Here is a 16,124-nt window from a genome sequence, read left to right as displayed (position 1 = left end):
GTACCTGATGTGGTATATGTCGTCATGAACGTGTTAATGAGTTCTAGACTTGTCTAGAGCCACACAGTTGGAAAGTAATCTCTTTTTAAAGTAAGAACTTTTTTATTTTGTTCCAAGGATCAGTATTATGAATATTTTGAATATAGTTCTTGAAAACACCAATTTTATACTAGCCTAAATCATAAAACATCGATAAGTCACTCTAATAAGGTTTCTATTAGTACAGGAGCCAAGAGTCATTTTGCATTGTATAAGCACAAAAATAGTTTTCTTGAAATCAATAGAGAAAATTTGTCACACTAGTTTTGGTGGAGTTCAAAATGGAAGGGTATCAAATGCGTAAAAAAATATGAAATAATTATTTCTCATATCATGTTTTTCCTAATCTGATACATTTAAAACCAATAATCAAACCAAAAATAAATGTTAAATCAGTATCAGCTAACTGTACAGACCCAAGACATATACAGACTGAGTGGTGACATTCAGTTTCTTCATCTAGTTGTGTGAGAGAGATACAACTATTTATGTGTCTGCCAATTGGTTTTAAGCTATAAAACCCATAATCTGAGGAAAAGATTACCATTTCATATTTTTAACCCACTTTATTTCCTCCCAATCTGATCTCCAGCTAAACTATTGTAACTGATGATCAATTTCTTCAAGTTTTAAAAATTTCTCAACAAATTTCATGAAAAAACTTGTTATGCACTATTACAGTAGAAATTGGTTCTCAACTCCTAGATGACATGGTTTAGTGATTTACTTGTTGATAATTTACCTCCTATAAAACAAATCACCACCAAATAGAAAGTTAATTTAATGCTTGTGTTAACAGTATGAAAATAAAATGATTACTTTCACAATATTTATTATTAGTTAGCAGAACATCAGTAAATCTAAGTCAATGTAATTGTTCAAATTAATTGGTTCTGCTAAAAAAAGAGGCAGAGCCGAGGAGTTATTTCAATTCTGCTGCATTTGGCAGACAGTCAACTGAAAGTAAGGAGTGTGGCCTACTAACATATGGTACTCCATCTATAAACATCTCCAGGGTCAAGACCAGATCTCTTCCATTACTGGAAGAGCCATAATTGGACGGACTAGCGGAGGGAAAATAAATGTGATAGAATCAGATTAGATAATCAAAATTTGCAGCCAAACAAGTTAATAATAATTTAATTTATAATGTAATATCGTCATAATTAAACAAGACCCTAGTTCTACAGGTAAATACTTTGAAGATCCATCTACTCAGCACTACACCCAATATGGCTACCGTTATAGAGCCACTGAGTAGCTCCACCCTTACATAAGTTCAACAATGGAGTTGAGAGTTAAAATGTAAACATTATGTACATTAGCTAATATTACAGTTAACTTTGCGCTCCACTAATAACGTGGCTACGTCTTACATAAGACCAACAAGGTAAATAAAAGAGATAAAAACATGTGCAATAGCTATTGATTAGTAGTCAAAAGGTAAAAAGCCATACAAAGGCACCCCACAATAAACACACGAGACTTATCACAACCAGGAACATCCAAAAATCCCAATTACTACTGTTCCTGACAGTCCCACCACTGACCACCAGATTAACAAACAAAATAGGGACAAGGGGTCCCACTTTTTCTCCAGGCAAAACAACATTATTTGTCATCTCGCTGTACAATAGATTATAAAAGCGAGCTTTCTGTGCCAACTAAATCTAAGATCAACTCTCTATTCTTCACAACAATGTTACATTTGCTAACCATCTCGCATCAAGATAAATAAATTAAACAGACAACAATCGTTTTATCTAATAGTACGATGTGCAATAACATTTAAGTCAAATATTGATTTATTCCTAAATGCATTTCGAGGTAGCACATCCTATATTTTTGAACTATTTCAGTGCTATCTGTACAACACGGACATTGGCAGTTTTCCTAGACATGCTGATGTCCATATACTACAGAGATGCTCAGTTATCGAGACTACAGACTGCATGATTAGCCAACATGCTTCATATTTGGATGTTACAATGTCTCCTTACGATCATTGTATCGTTTGTTTCTTATATTGGTAGTCAATGGCCTTTAATAATAATAAAGCTAATGGGGGACTCATCAGTGCAGACAGCCTGTGTTTACATAGTATGAAATTGTTATTTGTTTCTAGATTATTACAAATAATACATTATTTATTTGTTATTATATTCAAGACGTGTATAAAAATTGGGGAAGAAGAAACTTCTGCAAGAAATGTGAAAAGGGAGTCCGTCTCCAACTTGCTATGATGTTTTTTTCTTATAAATAGTGCAAATACAGTTTTGAAGTAAATATGTGATAGTGTTATGTTTTAAAATCATGTTTTATTGTTTGTTAAAGTAGAGTGTTAATTAATATATAAGTTGATAGATTTTACCTATCATTTGCTTACTACTAAAGTGATTTAATTATAACTATACCTAAATCTATTACTTATAATTTTACAGAGAACACATTAACTAAAGTAAAAATAAAGGATTAATATTTGTTTGATAGTTTTTATAAACAAACTTAATTAACCCACTAAGCTTTTGTAACTGGCTAATACATAACACTCTGAATATTAGCAACAATGGCACTTGGTAGTCAGTGTTAAATATATCTAAAAATGTAGATGGTTAAAATTCGTATAATTTTCTTTTCTTTTGTATTATGTATAACATCTTCTTATTACATTACAATTTATTAACATAAGACATATTTACTCATAGGCATATTCATATTTACTAATATTACCAAATTTTCTTTGACTTTGTTCATATTTAAAACATTTAAACCGATTTCTATTTTCAAAGGGAGATAATAAAAAAAATAATAAAACAAAATAACTTTCTTGTATTTTTTAAAATAAAATAAGTAAATTTAAATACCTACTTCTGACTAATTAAACAGTAATAACAAATAATATTAATTATAATTGTGTATATTTTTATTTGATTCCATCACAGAAGTTGTTAAATATTTGGAAATTCTCTTAACAGGTATTTTAAAACCAAAATGTTAGTAAATATGAAGTAAGGTTTGGGCTCAAGTATAAAAATGGCAACCAGTCGGCCTTCAATACAACAACAACATTCATTGGCCTTAACCTTATTAGGCACCAAGTCATTCAACATCACTGTTTTCTATTGATTCATTTTTGAAAACAGAAAACAGTTTCATTTTGACTTTGGTTGTTGCTGTTTACTGACCTCATTCACTCATTAGGTTCCAAATAATATTTACTCATGTGCTATAAATAAATCATTCATCAATCAGGTTTTCATGTGCGAATCTTTTAAAAATAGCACCACCTGACAACATGTTTGTTACCATCTGTTTAGAGATTTGACTATTAAATAATTTAGCTCCTAGTCAATAAACTAATTTTGTACAATGTATTAATTTTCTGTTCAACACAACTTAATTCCATTGGTTCTGTAAACTTTACAATGAGATGAACCTAAAAATGCATTGACTGTATTTCTTAGGAAATTTTAAAAAAATTGGGCAATGTTTGATTTTTTATTGTTTCATTTGTTTACAAAAAAATTCTATTGTCTGACATTGTAACTTTATAGTGTAAGATAATATTTATTAAATATAATTTTATTATTTAGCATATATTTTAATCTGATACAGACATTACTTAAATCAGTTTCTAAGCCATCTAGGTCTCACATGCTGTTAGCAAAGCTATTTCTCACTCTCCTTATATCACATATCTCCTTAGTCCTTGTTAAACAATATAGTGTCCAGAAATTACTCTACAAAATAAGTAGTATCATAAAAAACATGGTTCTATTATATCAAGTTAATTGTTCGTGGATTTGTTTTTTAGAAAAAAGAGTATACCCAAGTCATATTTGATTCTATTAGATTTATACAATACAAAATTTCAACAAAACTGTCCTCAAATTCTGATCTATTCCAAAAAAAGTTTCAGAATAATATTTCAGGTTTCAAAATGCAGGCCATAGTGGCCTTACAAAATATTCAAACTAATAGCTAAAGAATAGGCAATTGTTTGAAAAATGTATACAAAGAGTAAAATATGGGGTACTTTTAACCCAAGAGCTGGCAACTAAATTACCTTTATTGGTGAAGCGTATAATATAAGAAATAATATCAGTTATTTGATTATGTATTGTGACATATAATTTTTTCATTGAAATCTGTATTTTTTACTTTGCATAATTTCATAAGTAAAATTATTATGGTTTTTTTTGAAAATTTGGAACTTATTTATATATATATATATATATATATATATATATATATATATATATATACATTAATTAAATTTGTATAAATGGCAATAGCCGAATTTAATTTCAATAAACATTGAATCATAAATGCATATGTGGCAGATACGGCCAAATACAAAATAATTGAATTGTAAAAAGTAAGGGCTCTGTAATGTAATGGTAGCACATTTATCCAGCAAGTGAGAGCGGAACAAGTACTTTTTGTGATTCAATGTTTATTGAAATTATATATACATATTTTTTTTTTCAGGGGGGTGGAACCATACCTTCAGAAGTGGTATATTTGTACTAAATCAAAATTCCAAAATATAAAAATTTTGTTATTTTATGCAATTTGAAACAAATACATTTATTTCACATATAAAAGTGTTTTATCATAATATGATTTTAAAAGCATAAAACTTAATTCAGTTCGGTCTAAAATTAATAATTCAAAGTAACATTGTGTTTTGAAATAAATTTAAAATTAAAATCATGTGTTTCATTATTGACTAATGGCAACAAGAACAGTGACGTATGTGTCTTCTTTATTTCACAAGCAGTCACGTTTACCCTTGAAAATACATGAGGTAATTAAATGTTGTAATTATATATTATTTTTAATTTGTAAATTATATTAATATATATATATATATATATATATATATATATATATACAGGGTGAGTCAGAAATATGGTAAAATATTTTAAGACGGGATTCTAGAGCTAAAAATAAGAAAAAAATGTTATATAAAGGTAGGTCCGGAAACGCTCCATTACTGAGTAATGGCTGGCGAAAGATTTTGCTTTGTTTTCAGTTCACCTGGTGAAATTAAGTGATTCTGAAAGGTTTTGTTCTTACTTTTTAACTCAAATAAGATGGATGTATAAAGAAAATCACCTGAAAAATCAAATAAAACCACTCTAGAGGTTGTAGTGTGAACAGTTTTTGAGAAAAAGTATGAAATTTGCCAAAAATCTAATAACAAAAATACCGTCTTAAATGTTTGATGTCGAATAACATTGTTAAATGACCAATAAACAAATTGTTTTTCCTAATACAGATTGTAGAGAATTTAATTCTGAAAACAACCATAATAAACAAAGTTAACTAAATGTGTCAAAAAGTTATGGTATTGACTCCTCACGTATCACACTACACAGCAAACGTTTGCTGTTTTATAATAAGGAATGAGTATCTGATTGGTAACAGCTGGTGAAAAATAAACATTTTTAATTCAAAAGTTTATTTCTAAATACAATAAACATCTACAATTGCTTTTAGTCTCACCGGAAGATTAAAAAGGATGCTCTAAATGACCTCCATTGTTCAAAATGCACGCGTTTAGGCGTCTTCTCATCAAGTTTCGGACCCATTCAAAAACTCCAGGTGTCTGCTTAATGGTTTCTATTCCATTATAAATGTTTAATCGGAGTTCTTTAGTGGTATCTATTGGGGAAGAGTAAACTAATGTTTTTAAATGTCCCCAAAGGTAAAAAAGTCCAAAGGATTTAAGTCCAGTGATCTTGCTGGCCATGAAACTGGTCCACCTCGGCCTATCGATTGATTTGTGAAACTCTCATTTAGGTGTCCACGAACAGCCAGAGAGTAATGCGTAGGTGCCCTGTCATGCATAAACCACATGTTTTGGCGCATATGCAGAGGTACATCATCAAGCAGGTTAGGTAGCTCGTCTCTTAAAAAGTTCAAGTACACCACGCCATTAAGCCTGGGAGGAAGCACGAATACGAGAAAATGATCTGCTAAGATTCCATCCCAAACATTTACTGAAAACTGATGTTGCGGGCGATTAGGTTTGATAGCATGAGGATTTCTGTCTGCCCAAATGTGGTTGTTATGGAAGTTAATGATAGCTGTTCTTGTAAAGTGAGCCTCATTGGTAAACAAAATTGTATTCAAAAAGTTTGGATCAGCACATTCAACAGAAGCCATCGACAAAAACAACATGGGGAGCGTAGTCTTGCGGCAAAAGAGTTGCTGAAACATGGAGTAGCTTGGACATGCTGGAAGTGGTATGGGTGTAACTGGTACTCGTGTAGTATTCTCCGAATACTTGATTGGCTGACATTGAACTGTAGTGACAATTCTCTAGTGCTGTTTTCATGATAATCATAAATTGTATTAAGAACCAACTCTTCTAATTCAATAGTCCTACATGATCGGACGATGCCTGCATTACTATGCTCCGAAGACTTCAAAGAACCTGTTTCAGATAGGCGTTGATGAATAGTGGCAAAAATTTAGCGCTTTGACACCTGCGGTTAGGAAAGTTCTTTTGCTAGACAGACGTCTTGCTGAAGTACTACTGCAGCATTCCAAACCATACATTAAAATGCATGTCTGCTAAATCAGAGTTTGAAAACACATAAATATTACCTTCCATTTTTAATAAATGAAACACACAACACTACATCACTAATAAAATGGATGGAAATAACTAGTTAAAATACTTAACACAAGCACATAGTATCTTTACAGTTTGTTGTTTTGTTCAACAATGAGGTGACATATTATGTCATCTAATAATAAATGCCCAGCTAAATATTTATTATTTAAACAGTTGTTGTTTAAACAATTAATTATTACTAGCTGTTACCAATCAGATACTCATTCCTTATTATAAAACAGCAAACGTTTGCTGTGTAGTGTGATACGTGAGGAGTCAATATCATAACTTTTTTACACATTTAGTTAACTTTGTTTATTATGGTTGTTTTCAGAATTAAATTCTCTACAATCTGTATTAGGAAAAATAATTTGTTTATTGGTCATTTAACAATGTTATTCGACATCAAACATTTAAGACGGTATTTTTGTTATTAGATTTTTGGCAAATTTCATACTTTTTCTCAAAAACTGTTCACACTACAACCTCTAGAGTGGTTTTATTTGATTTTTCAGATGATTTTCTTTATACAACCATCTTATTTGAGTAAAAAAGTAAGAACAAAACCTTTCAGAATCACTTAATTTCACCAGGTGAACTGAAAACAAAGCAAAATCTTTCGCCAGCCATTACTCAGTAATGGAGCGTTTCCGGACCTACCTTTATATAACATTTTTTTCTTATTTTTAGCTCTAGAATCCCGTCTTAAAATATTTTACCATATTTCTGACTCACCCTGTATATATTAATATAATTTTATATATATATATATATATATATATATATATATATATATAATATATATATATACGTTAATTTGTAAGATTGAAAACAAGAAAAACCATATTATTCTTTGAAATATCAATTACATTATTTGGTTTCACATTTTATTCTAGTCTTTGACAGTTTGCTTTCAGTCGTTTGGATAATCATAAATATCGAACATTCGAATAATTCAAAAATCATAATCTGGTTGTGTTGGTGACCACTTATTATACTGCAGCCTAAAATTTAAACCAGAGATATTAAATAAAGTTTTGATTTTTGTTTAATGTTAGTAAATACTTTAATATTTATCATTTACAGTCATTTATTCTGATTAAGTAATGTAAATTCAATTGAACACTAGTTCAGCCTTAGTATAGGCTAGTTATTATAATTTAATCAGTAGAGCAATGATAATTTGTTACTTTGAACCAGAAAAATGACTAAGTTAGTTTGTAGAATGACTCAATTAATTACAGTCTTGTCTATACAGACTATGGTCACTCAAACTGCAAGATTTAAAAACTGTCCTAATAAAGATAACTAAGTACAGAGATTTGAAAAATTGTGAATTAAAAGTATCAAGTAATAACAATCAACGAGTTTATACAACAGACCAAAGAAAGAAATAGACTGGGTATTCTCATATAAAGCCCATTAAGTAAGTTGAAGAGGAATCACAGTCCCATATTAGAGGTAACATTGAACCAATGTTCTAAACTGGTACATAATTTTTAGAAAGTCTAGTTTGTTTTCTATTTTCATATAATAAATTATAAAATTTAGCAACAATTTTTTTCAACTGAAAAACATCAACCTTTATGTGAGAGTTTTGATTACAAGTTGATCTAGCTGTTCTCAAAATTAGCATTTAGCAAAACATTCGTTCATTTTATTATAAAGAGATCAATGGGTAGAGTATGATAAGCAGTCCCAGTTATTTTTTATCAGTTATTATAATCATTGATAATTCATATATTGAATAATAGAACTATCAATTCAAATCGACATATCTGAAATAAAATAAAAATGTAAGTTTGAAACTAAAGTAATTAATATAATGCATACATTGACATAATATCAAAAATTATAAAGAAAACTTAACCACCAAAATAGGGCAATTATATCTCATTTAAATAATTAAGAAACTATAAAAAAACCAAAATCTTGAAAAAAAGAAAAACACATTTCATCATCTTCAACACTATTTCATTTGATAAACTTTGATGTGCCTATCATTTTAATTAGACTAATTCACGTCAAAACAAAATATTATGTTTGCAATCTGAAAATGTGTTTAAAGTTGGTACAGGTGATTTTCTTTAAATATAATTAATCAACATCATTTGATTATATCAAGAGGTGCAATTAAGCAATATCGTTTGATAATATCTATATAAAAAACCGAGTCTGCGAATCTATTCTAGCCAGATAAATAGGCCTAAATAATATAAAACCTATAGGTATATATCCTACTTTCTTTATTGAAGCTTATGTACCTTATTACATAAAAATCAAATTTAAAATGGTAGATTCCTTGGAAAAATCCCACTAATATTATAAATGCTAAAGTTTGAATGTTTGGATATTTAGATGTTTGGAGGTTTGTCCTCGAATCACGCTGAAACTGCTATACGGATTGTGCTGAAATTTGGAACAGGTATAGCTTTTGGTCTGAATTAACATTTAGAGTGCTTTTTACCACCCAAACCACATTCATTTCACCAAATAAAGTCGAATTAAAATTGAAAAATTAGTTTACTTACATTCAAATGTTATGATAAGATCGAAACGTATTTTGACAGCTGTTGACAGCTATAGATCGACAAACATTCTAAAACATCTGTTTACATTTGAATTTTACCAATAATAAGTAAACAGTGCTTAATCGTTAGTGTAATGCAGATAGTAAATAAAACATTAATATAAATTTTACTCCAGATTTCACCAGTGACGAATTAAAATCATCTAATGCATTAAATACTGTTATAAAACTAACCTTAATGAACAAAGTTATGAATGTTTTCACATAAGTTACTTTAAACTGGTGGGCTTCCTTGACATTATGATATTACAGTTTAACAATGGCTTACGGAAAAACAGAGAAATGAATACTAACAGTACCTTAATGATTCATTCTTTCCCTGGCTACAGTCCAAAAAACAAGTGTAACGCAAAACTTTAATAACGATTATTTTGGAATGTTGCATAACCTTAATAAGGATTTCCCCCTTATACCAGAAATACATATGAAGTAGGTAGAACTTCCCCTAGGTCGTAATAGGCTTTTCAGTCCTAGCAAACTCAACTATGTCAACACGATTTTGACCAAAGTAGATTTCCGAGAACTAGATAATCGAACGTATATAAAATTTGATCAAGGCAATATGGCAAGCTAAACTGTGACATAGTAGGTAAGTTAATGTAAATGTAGGCACTATTTAAGGGGGCAACGTACCCAAAAAATTGATTTTTTCTAAAAAAAAATTTTATTTTATTTTTTAGTTTCTAAAATGTTTGGAAACAATAATCAATTATTGGTTTTGCATTATCATTGCCAAAAGTGTGTTTTTTTTAATAAAATCTATTAGCGTGTATAGCTGATTTTTTCTCCTCCAATCGGCCATTACAAATGACAAGCTTTATATCATATATCTATTCATAATATATCATATAACTATTCATTACTAATGTATTTTTATTGCTGTATTCAGTATATTAGAATGTCATAGTTTCAGAACTAAGATCCCAGCTTTTTTATGTGTGGTAATCACTCAGTAAATCAGCTGTTGTCAGTGATCAGCTGTTAGTTCCAGTTACTGTACTCTAACCTCACTTTGTGAATAACATGTGTTTGTTGTGTTTTGTTGAACAATTTAGTGATTTAGACTATTAGTTTTGATTTAGTCATGAAGCAATCAACTAAAAATCAATATTCTAGAGACAAAATTAGTAAAAAAAACTTGAAGTATAAAAAATACCGTCAGCAAGTTAAATTGAAAAAGATGAAAAAGGAAGAAAAGAAATTAAAAAAAGAAGGTGTTACCTATGGGGCTGGACTCTTTTAAGTGTAAAATATGTTTACACTAAACACAAAAACAATGATTATGTAAATAGTCTTACTTTTCATATCTAATAAACATATGAAGTTTTTTGCCTTTTCCCGTAAGTTTGTTTTTTCCGTGTTTTCCAACACGTTTTACAACGTAACTTCTTTATTTATTGACCTAGAGACCTCATATTTTGTACATATGATCTTCAATATATAGTGCACAAAGTGTAGTATGGGATCAAGTATATTTTAAATTATACTCCTAATATAATTTTTTCCATTTATAGAAAATTACAATTTTTTTGAAAAAATTAAAATAAAATGTCACTTACCTATTTTGATAACTACACAAAATTCCATACTACACTTTGTAAGGCTATTTATTAGCTTTAAAAAAATATCTAAAAATGTGGAATAGGTGCAATACAAAAGCAGCTATGGTGTAAAACAAGAATTCTAATTTTCTTCAAAAACCCCCTCCCTTTCCCATGAAGAGTGGTGGGAGGGGGTTAATAATATATTTTCTTTAAACCCTGTCCTAGGGAGACACTTTAATGAACAAAAAGAGTAATTAGTGGCAGAAATTAAAAAACATATGTTTTGGGTACATTGCCCCCTTAACCGAAGTAGGCATCTTGGTCCTACGTAAGTATATATATATATATATATATATATATATATATATATATATATTTCTTCTTCGCCAGAACAAACAAGGCAAACTCTACTATAGTACTGGAAATATCTTAAGACCTGAAATATATGACAAGGACTGGAAATATACGCTTTTTGACCGAAGTAAGTTTCCGAGACCTGTGTGATCTGAGATTTGTGGGGGATGACAAGGCAGATTCAGCTGTGACGTTATGTATATAATTAATTAGAACCAGAAATGCTCCTACACGTGCCAAACATGATATAATAATTAAGTTAAACTCTGATACTATTTACCACGAACTTAAAAATAATATCTACCTGATGCTACTTACGTTTTAAAATTTTTATAGGACTCCCATCATATTACATCATAACTGCTTTTACTAAGTAATATAAGGACTTTGGTTCTAAGATTGCATGTGAAGCCGCGGGTAACAGCTAGTAGAAACTAATTAACTTTAGGAACTACCTCTCTTAGAAGTTACTTTACGCTTTCAAAACAGCCTATAAAATGTTAACCATGAATCATGTCTAACATTTATTTTAAGTAATAAAATTTATTATTTCCCGTTATATAAAACTTTTTCTAAGATTACCTTAATTGTTAAAAGGAGACCAAATAAGAGATAGAATAAGGCTACCAGAATTTATATATTTTTCAAACCATTTTCAAAGCCTTCAGTTCGTTGATATTAAAAAAATCAGAATTTTGCTGAGCCCTTTTTCTTTTTATTTACGGTAAAATTAGTTAAAATAAGTTACAAAAGTATAAAATAACTTAGGCCTAGCAAGAGCAATGAAAATTGTTTAAATAAATTTCAATTGATTTCACTATAATAAACAACTCTATACAATAAATAAAACTCACCCGGATGCACCTCACTCGTTTAATATCTTATATCAACCTATTTTGTCCGTTTTTAGATGTGAAATTTATAATTAAGAAATAAGAACAAGGTTGTTACTATGCTGTTTTAGTACTGGAAGAGAATTGCGTCTTTGCGTCTCTTTGTTTTCTTGTCTACAGCTGATCACATATCTGACTGACATCGCATTTTCACTTTCGACTACAACAATATAGTTCTATGATAAAAGAGAGTAAACCCAGAAAAAATACATGGATTATAATAAGTATATTGTATTATGTTTGTATTAATTAGTACCAATGAATGCTATGTAGATTATTAACCGCTAAAATTGTAGTCTCAACGTCCTAACCATTTCTCATTATCGTATGTTTTGTATTACTCCGCTAGCTCTTTACAAGGATGACTTCATAACGGTTACAGATTTCAAACGTGAAATGAAAACAGTTAAGAAAGTAATATTTCATTATTCAAAAAATACTAATATATCCAAAATTATTGAATTAATTCATATTTTATGTTAATTAAATTATTAGAAACCTAATAAAAAGCAAAATCAAATTTATATTTAAAAAACTAAATTATAGTGGTACTACCCCATACCTAATTATTCCCGCACTCGGCTTCCACTCCACTTATTATAAGTAATACTGAAACTGACTAAAATGTTCCACTTAACGGTCAATGATCTGTTATATTAGATTGTAACTATTTCTTATTCACGCACATTATTTCAGATTACAAAAAGTTTTTCTGGCTAAAAAAAGGCACTTGAAGCGAGCGTAGACAAACACCATCCCGCCACAGTTCAACCAAACGAGTACAGTGATTGATTCTTTATTTATCATCGGTGAGTGGTGGTGGGTGGTCGCCAGGTAGTGGGCAGCGGCTACGATAAGGTCACGATAAGAACTATGGAATATAAAAACCCTCTCGATGGAGATGGCAGAGAGAGATAGTTCCTGTCTCTAAAACTAAACCTATATTCTTTTTGTACAAAAGAATGTTTATTCATTGTGATTTTTCTCAACGAAGCTATATTAAATGAGTAGAGCTGTACCTACAAATATAAGTTCCCATATTTCCTTAGTTTTTGATTGTATTATCAAATGAGTAGAGCTGTACCTCCAAATATAAGTACCCATATTTCCTTAGTTTTTTATTGCATCTTTCTTACCTTTACTTGATCAGCCTTGCTCTACCACAATGGCATAGGCAGAAACTGTTTTAATTCACTGAGTTTGCTATCCAACTATTAGTAAATATTTCCTTTGAGATTTTTTTTTTATATGATTATTCACAAAAATATACTTTTAAATATTCCAGTAACAAACTTTGGTGTATTCCAGATACACTTGTATGGGAAGGGAAGCAAATCTAACAAATATTTCAAGAAGGGGAGGGATAGATCAATCTCTTATGTTTTGAATATTATCTATATCTATACTATTATATTCTCTCTCTGTGTGTTTGTGTTAATCAATCACATAGAAAATACTAAACCGATTTTGCTGAAATTTTACATAAGTAACAAGTAAGCTATACACCACTGGTTGTGAAAACTCAATCTTTGGCTTAATCAGCAGATATGTGAAACCTGTATTTACAAAACGTGTCTTATCCCAAAAAATCAGATATTGAGTTATATACATTACTGAATTCGTCTGCTACAGCCGGATCTTAATATGTTGGCTGTTTGTTCCAAAAAAATTCTTATCAAATAATATTTCATGTTGAAATATTAAAAGTTTTCCATAACGTGTCTTATCCTCTTACAGTTTGTTCCAAAACACGTCTTATCCATTATGTTCCAAACAAAGTCTTATCCTAAGTAGCCATATTGGAAATTAATATTTAATTTTCCAAAATGAGTCTTATCCATTCAGATTTTTTACTATTGACCAAAATTTACAGAACAAACTGTAATTTAATTTAGTTTCAAGATTATTTTGTGTTGAATGTAACCTAAATTTGGCTAGCCTGCATTTTACAGACGTTTGTGTCATTTTTGTGTGTAATAGATCCCAACATCTGGAAAATCTCTTGACTCTTGACTGACATTGTTCAATGTTCATGTTACTAGGTTAATTATTGCTACTAGTTTCATTGTTTGTGAGAAATGGAAGACAGTTTAATAAGAAAAGCTTCTCCTGGAGAAGCTAGATTGAAAGGGCGTCATCCTGAAAACTGGAAAAAGACCAAAGAGAAGAAACAAAGGTAAGTAAATATAAGTTTCTTATTAGGACCGTGCAAATCATAACCTCATTATCCTAGCTTACACGTCATCATTGTTAGATCTCGCTTTATTATTTAATTGCATTAATTTATAAATTAACGTGACAAAACTGATGTTTTGTTTTATTTTCAGAAATCAGCCAAAGATGTTGCCAAGTCATTCCAGTTACCAAGAATGGAACAGTCATTCAGTTGGGGAGTGAAGGATGTCCCAACTTTGACTGGAAACAATCTGTTACTGAGATTCAGAAAAAGCCAGCTAATTGGCATTTTCAATTCAATCCAAGTAAAAGGATTAAGCTTAAACTCAACAGAGTTAAAAACATTGTTTACGTTCGTGGAGAGATGAATTACAGAACAAACCTAAATGTCTTCCGTTCTGTTTTGAAATCTGGCAAGTCCTACGAAGCCCTAGATCCTACGATCATTCAGCCTGGGAGAGCTATTAACCAAGCTAAATTGACAGACGTAAAAAAGTTATTGACTGCACGTTTTGGAAATGGATGGGAGCGACTAGAGAATTTATCTTTTTATACCAAACTAGCTGAAGTAGGAAGAGATGCTGAAGAAGATGATGAAAAATCTGTGCAGACACTCAACTGGAAGACCCATTACAACTCACATGTATTTAAAAATATGTGTTCTTAGTGTTATAATCTTTTTGCAAAACTAAGTAATTAAGTTAATTTAAATTTCATAAAATGTAGGTTTGATGTATTTTGTTCTGTTTAATATGTTTTCCAGGTTAAAATTTAACTTATTTCTTTATAAACTAGTATTTAAAAAGTATTATTAAAAAATTTCTTTAAATTAAAAAAACTTTTCATGTATATTTCTCAATTTAAAAATGTCTTTATTTAATAAAGAAATGCATAGAAATTTTTGTGTTTTTCCAAAACATGTCTCATCCCAAGCGTTATGTTCCAAAACTTACCTTATCCATAGTCAATTCCAAAACGGGTCTTATCCAACTTTCATATAAATAATACAAATGAACTAATGAATCTAGTTAAAAAGTATTCCTTAATAGTAAATCTATAATTCTTAATAATTAAAATGGTATAATACAGTGTATAAGCAAACTATTAAAACATAGTGTAACAGTTTTTTGCATTTCCCCAACAATTGTGAAAAAGTGGACAAGGAACGTTTTGGAAATACACGACTCATGTGTTTTTAATTTCTGCCAAAGTATAGAATAATAAGTATTATTATTAAATATTATAATTGATGCACATTTAAACAGGTAATAGTGAATGTTTATTGTTATTCATCTGTCAAGTTACCATACACATTACAAATGTCATGTTATGTGCAGAAGCTTTTCTTTTTCTGGGTTTGTTTTTATTGAGATTTTACTCAACTACATTAAAAAGCCACTATTTATTACATCACAAGTGTGCTAAGGACTTTAGTCTCTCGTTAGACTTAGAAATTCTCCATGCTGGCCCATACATTGGAACAATTCAATAAAATATCATGAAATATTGGAGAGAAATTTAAGAGGAAATAAAAAAAATTACCCTCCAGACTTCGGGTTCCCAACTACTTAAATTCAAAATGGATACAACAATTTTAATATCCATCAGCGACTATCACTTACCTTAGGATTGATTGGAATATCATCTAAAAAGTACATGCTCATGGTGTCCCTGTTAAAATTAAATTGTGTGCAAAGGTAACACAATTTAGTGCTAGTGTATTATAAATACAGGGTGTTTGGAAAATACAAATCAAAACTACAAACTGTTTCATGAATTTATTAAAAACATTAATCTAATAATTATTCTCTTTGTCATCTATTTAGTAACATGCTTATAGTTGTCACTGTCCATAGTGTTGTGTTGGATAACATGAACTAGTCACCATATTTATTTTATCT

The 16,124-nt window shown here is 29.8% G+C and overlaps 1 protein-coding gene across 2 annotated transcripts in view; it reads right to left on the bottom strand.

Moving 5' to 3' along the window:
* Positions 1–12,792, bottom strand: part of LOC124360079 (cyclin G) — a 28,739-nt gene extending 15,947 nt beyond the window's left edge. The window contains exon 1 of one of the 2 annotated variants that reach the window (XM_046813364.1): positions 12,611–12,792. The gene's annotated coding sequence lies outside the window, so the exon portion shown is untranslated. Of the gene's footprint in view, positions 1–12,009; positions 12,166–12,610 lie in introns of those variants that run through there. The other variant, XM_046813363.1, reaches the window with a different exon arrangement.
* Positions 12,793–16,124: the final 3,332 nt, after the last annotated feature.

This window comes from Homalodisca vitripennis, chromosome 4 (assembly GCF_021130785.1).
Source record: "Homalodisca vitripennis isolate AUS2020 chromosome 4, UT_GWSS_2.1, whole genome shotgun sequence".
In the NCBI taxonomy this organism is placed as follows: Eukaryota; Metazoa; Arthropoda; class Insecta; order Hemiptera; family Cicadellidae; genus Homalodisca; species Homalodisca vitripennis.
This window is presented reverse-complemented; position numbering and strand designations above follow the sequence as displayed.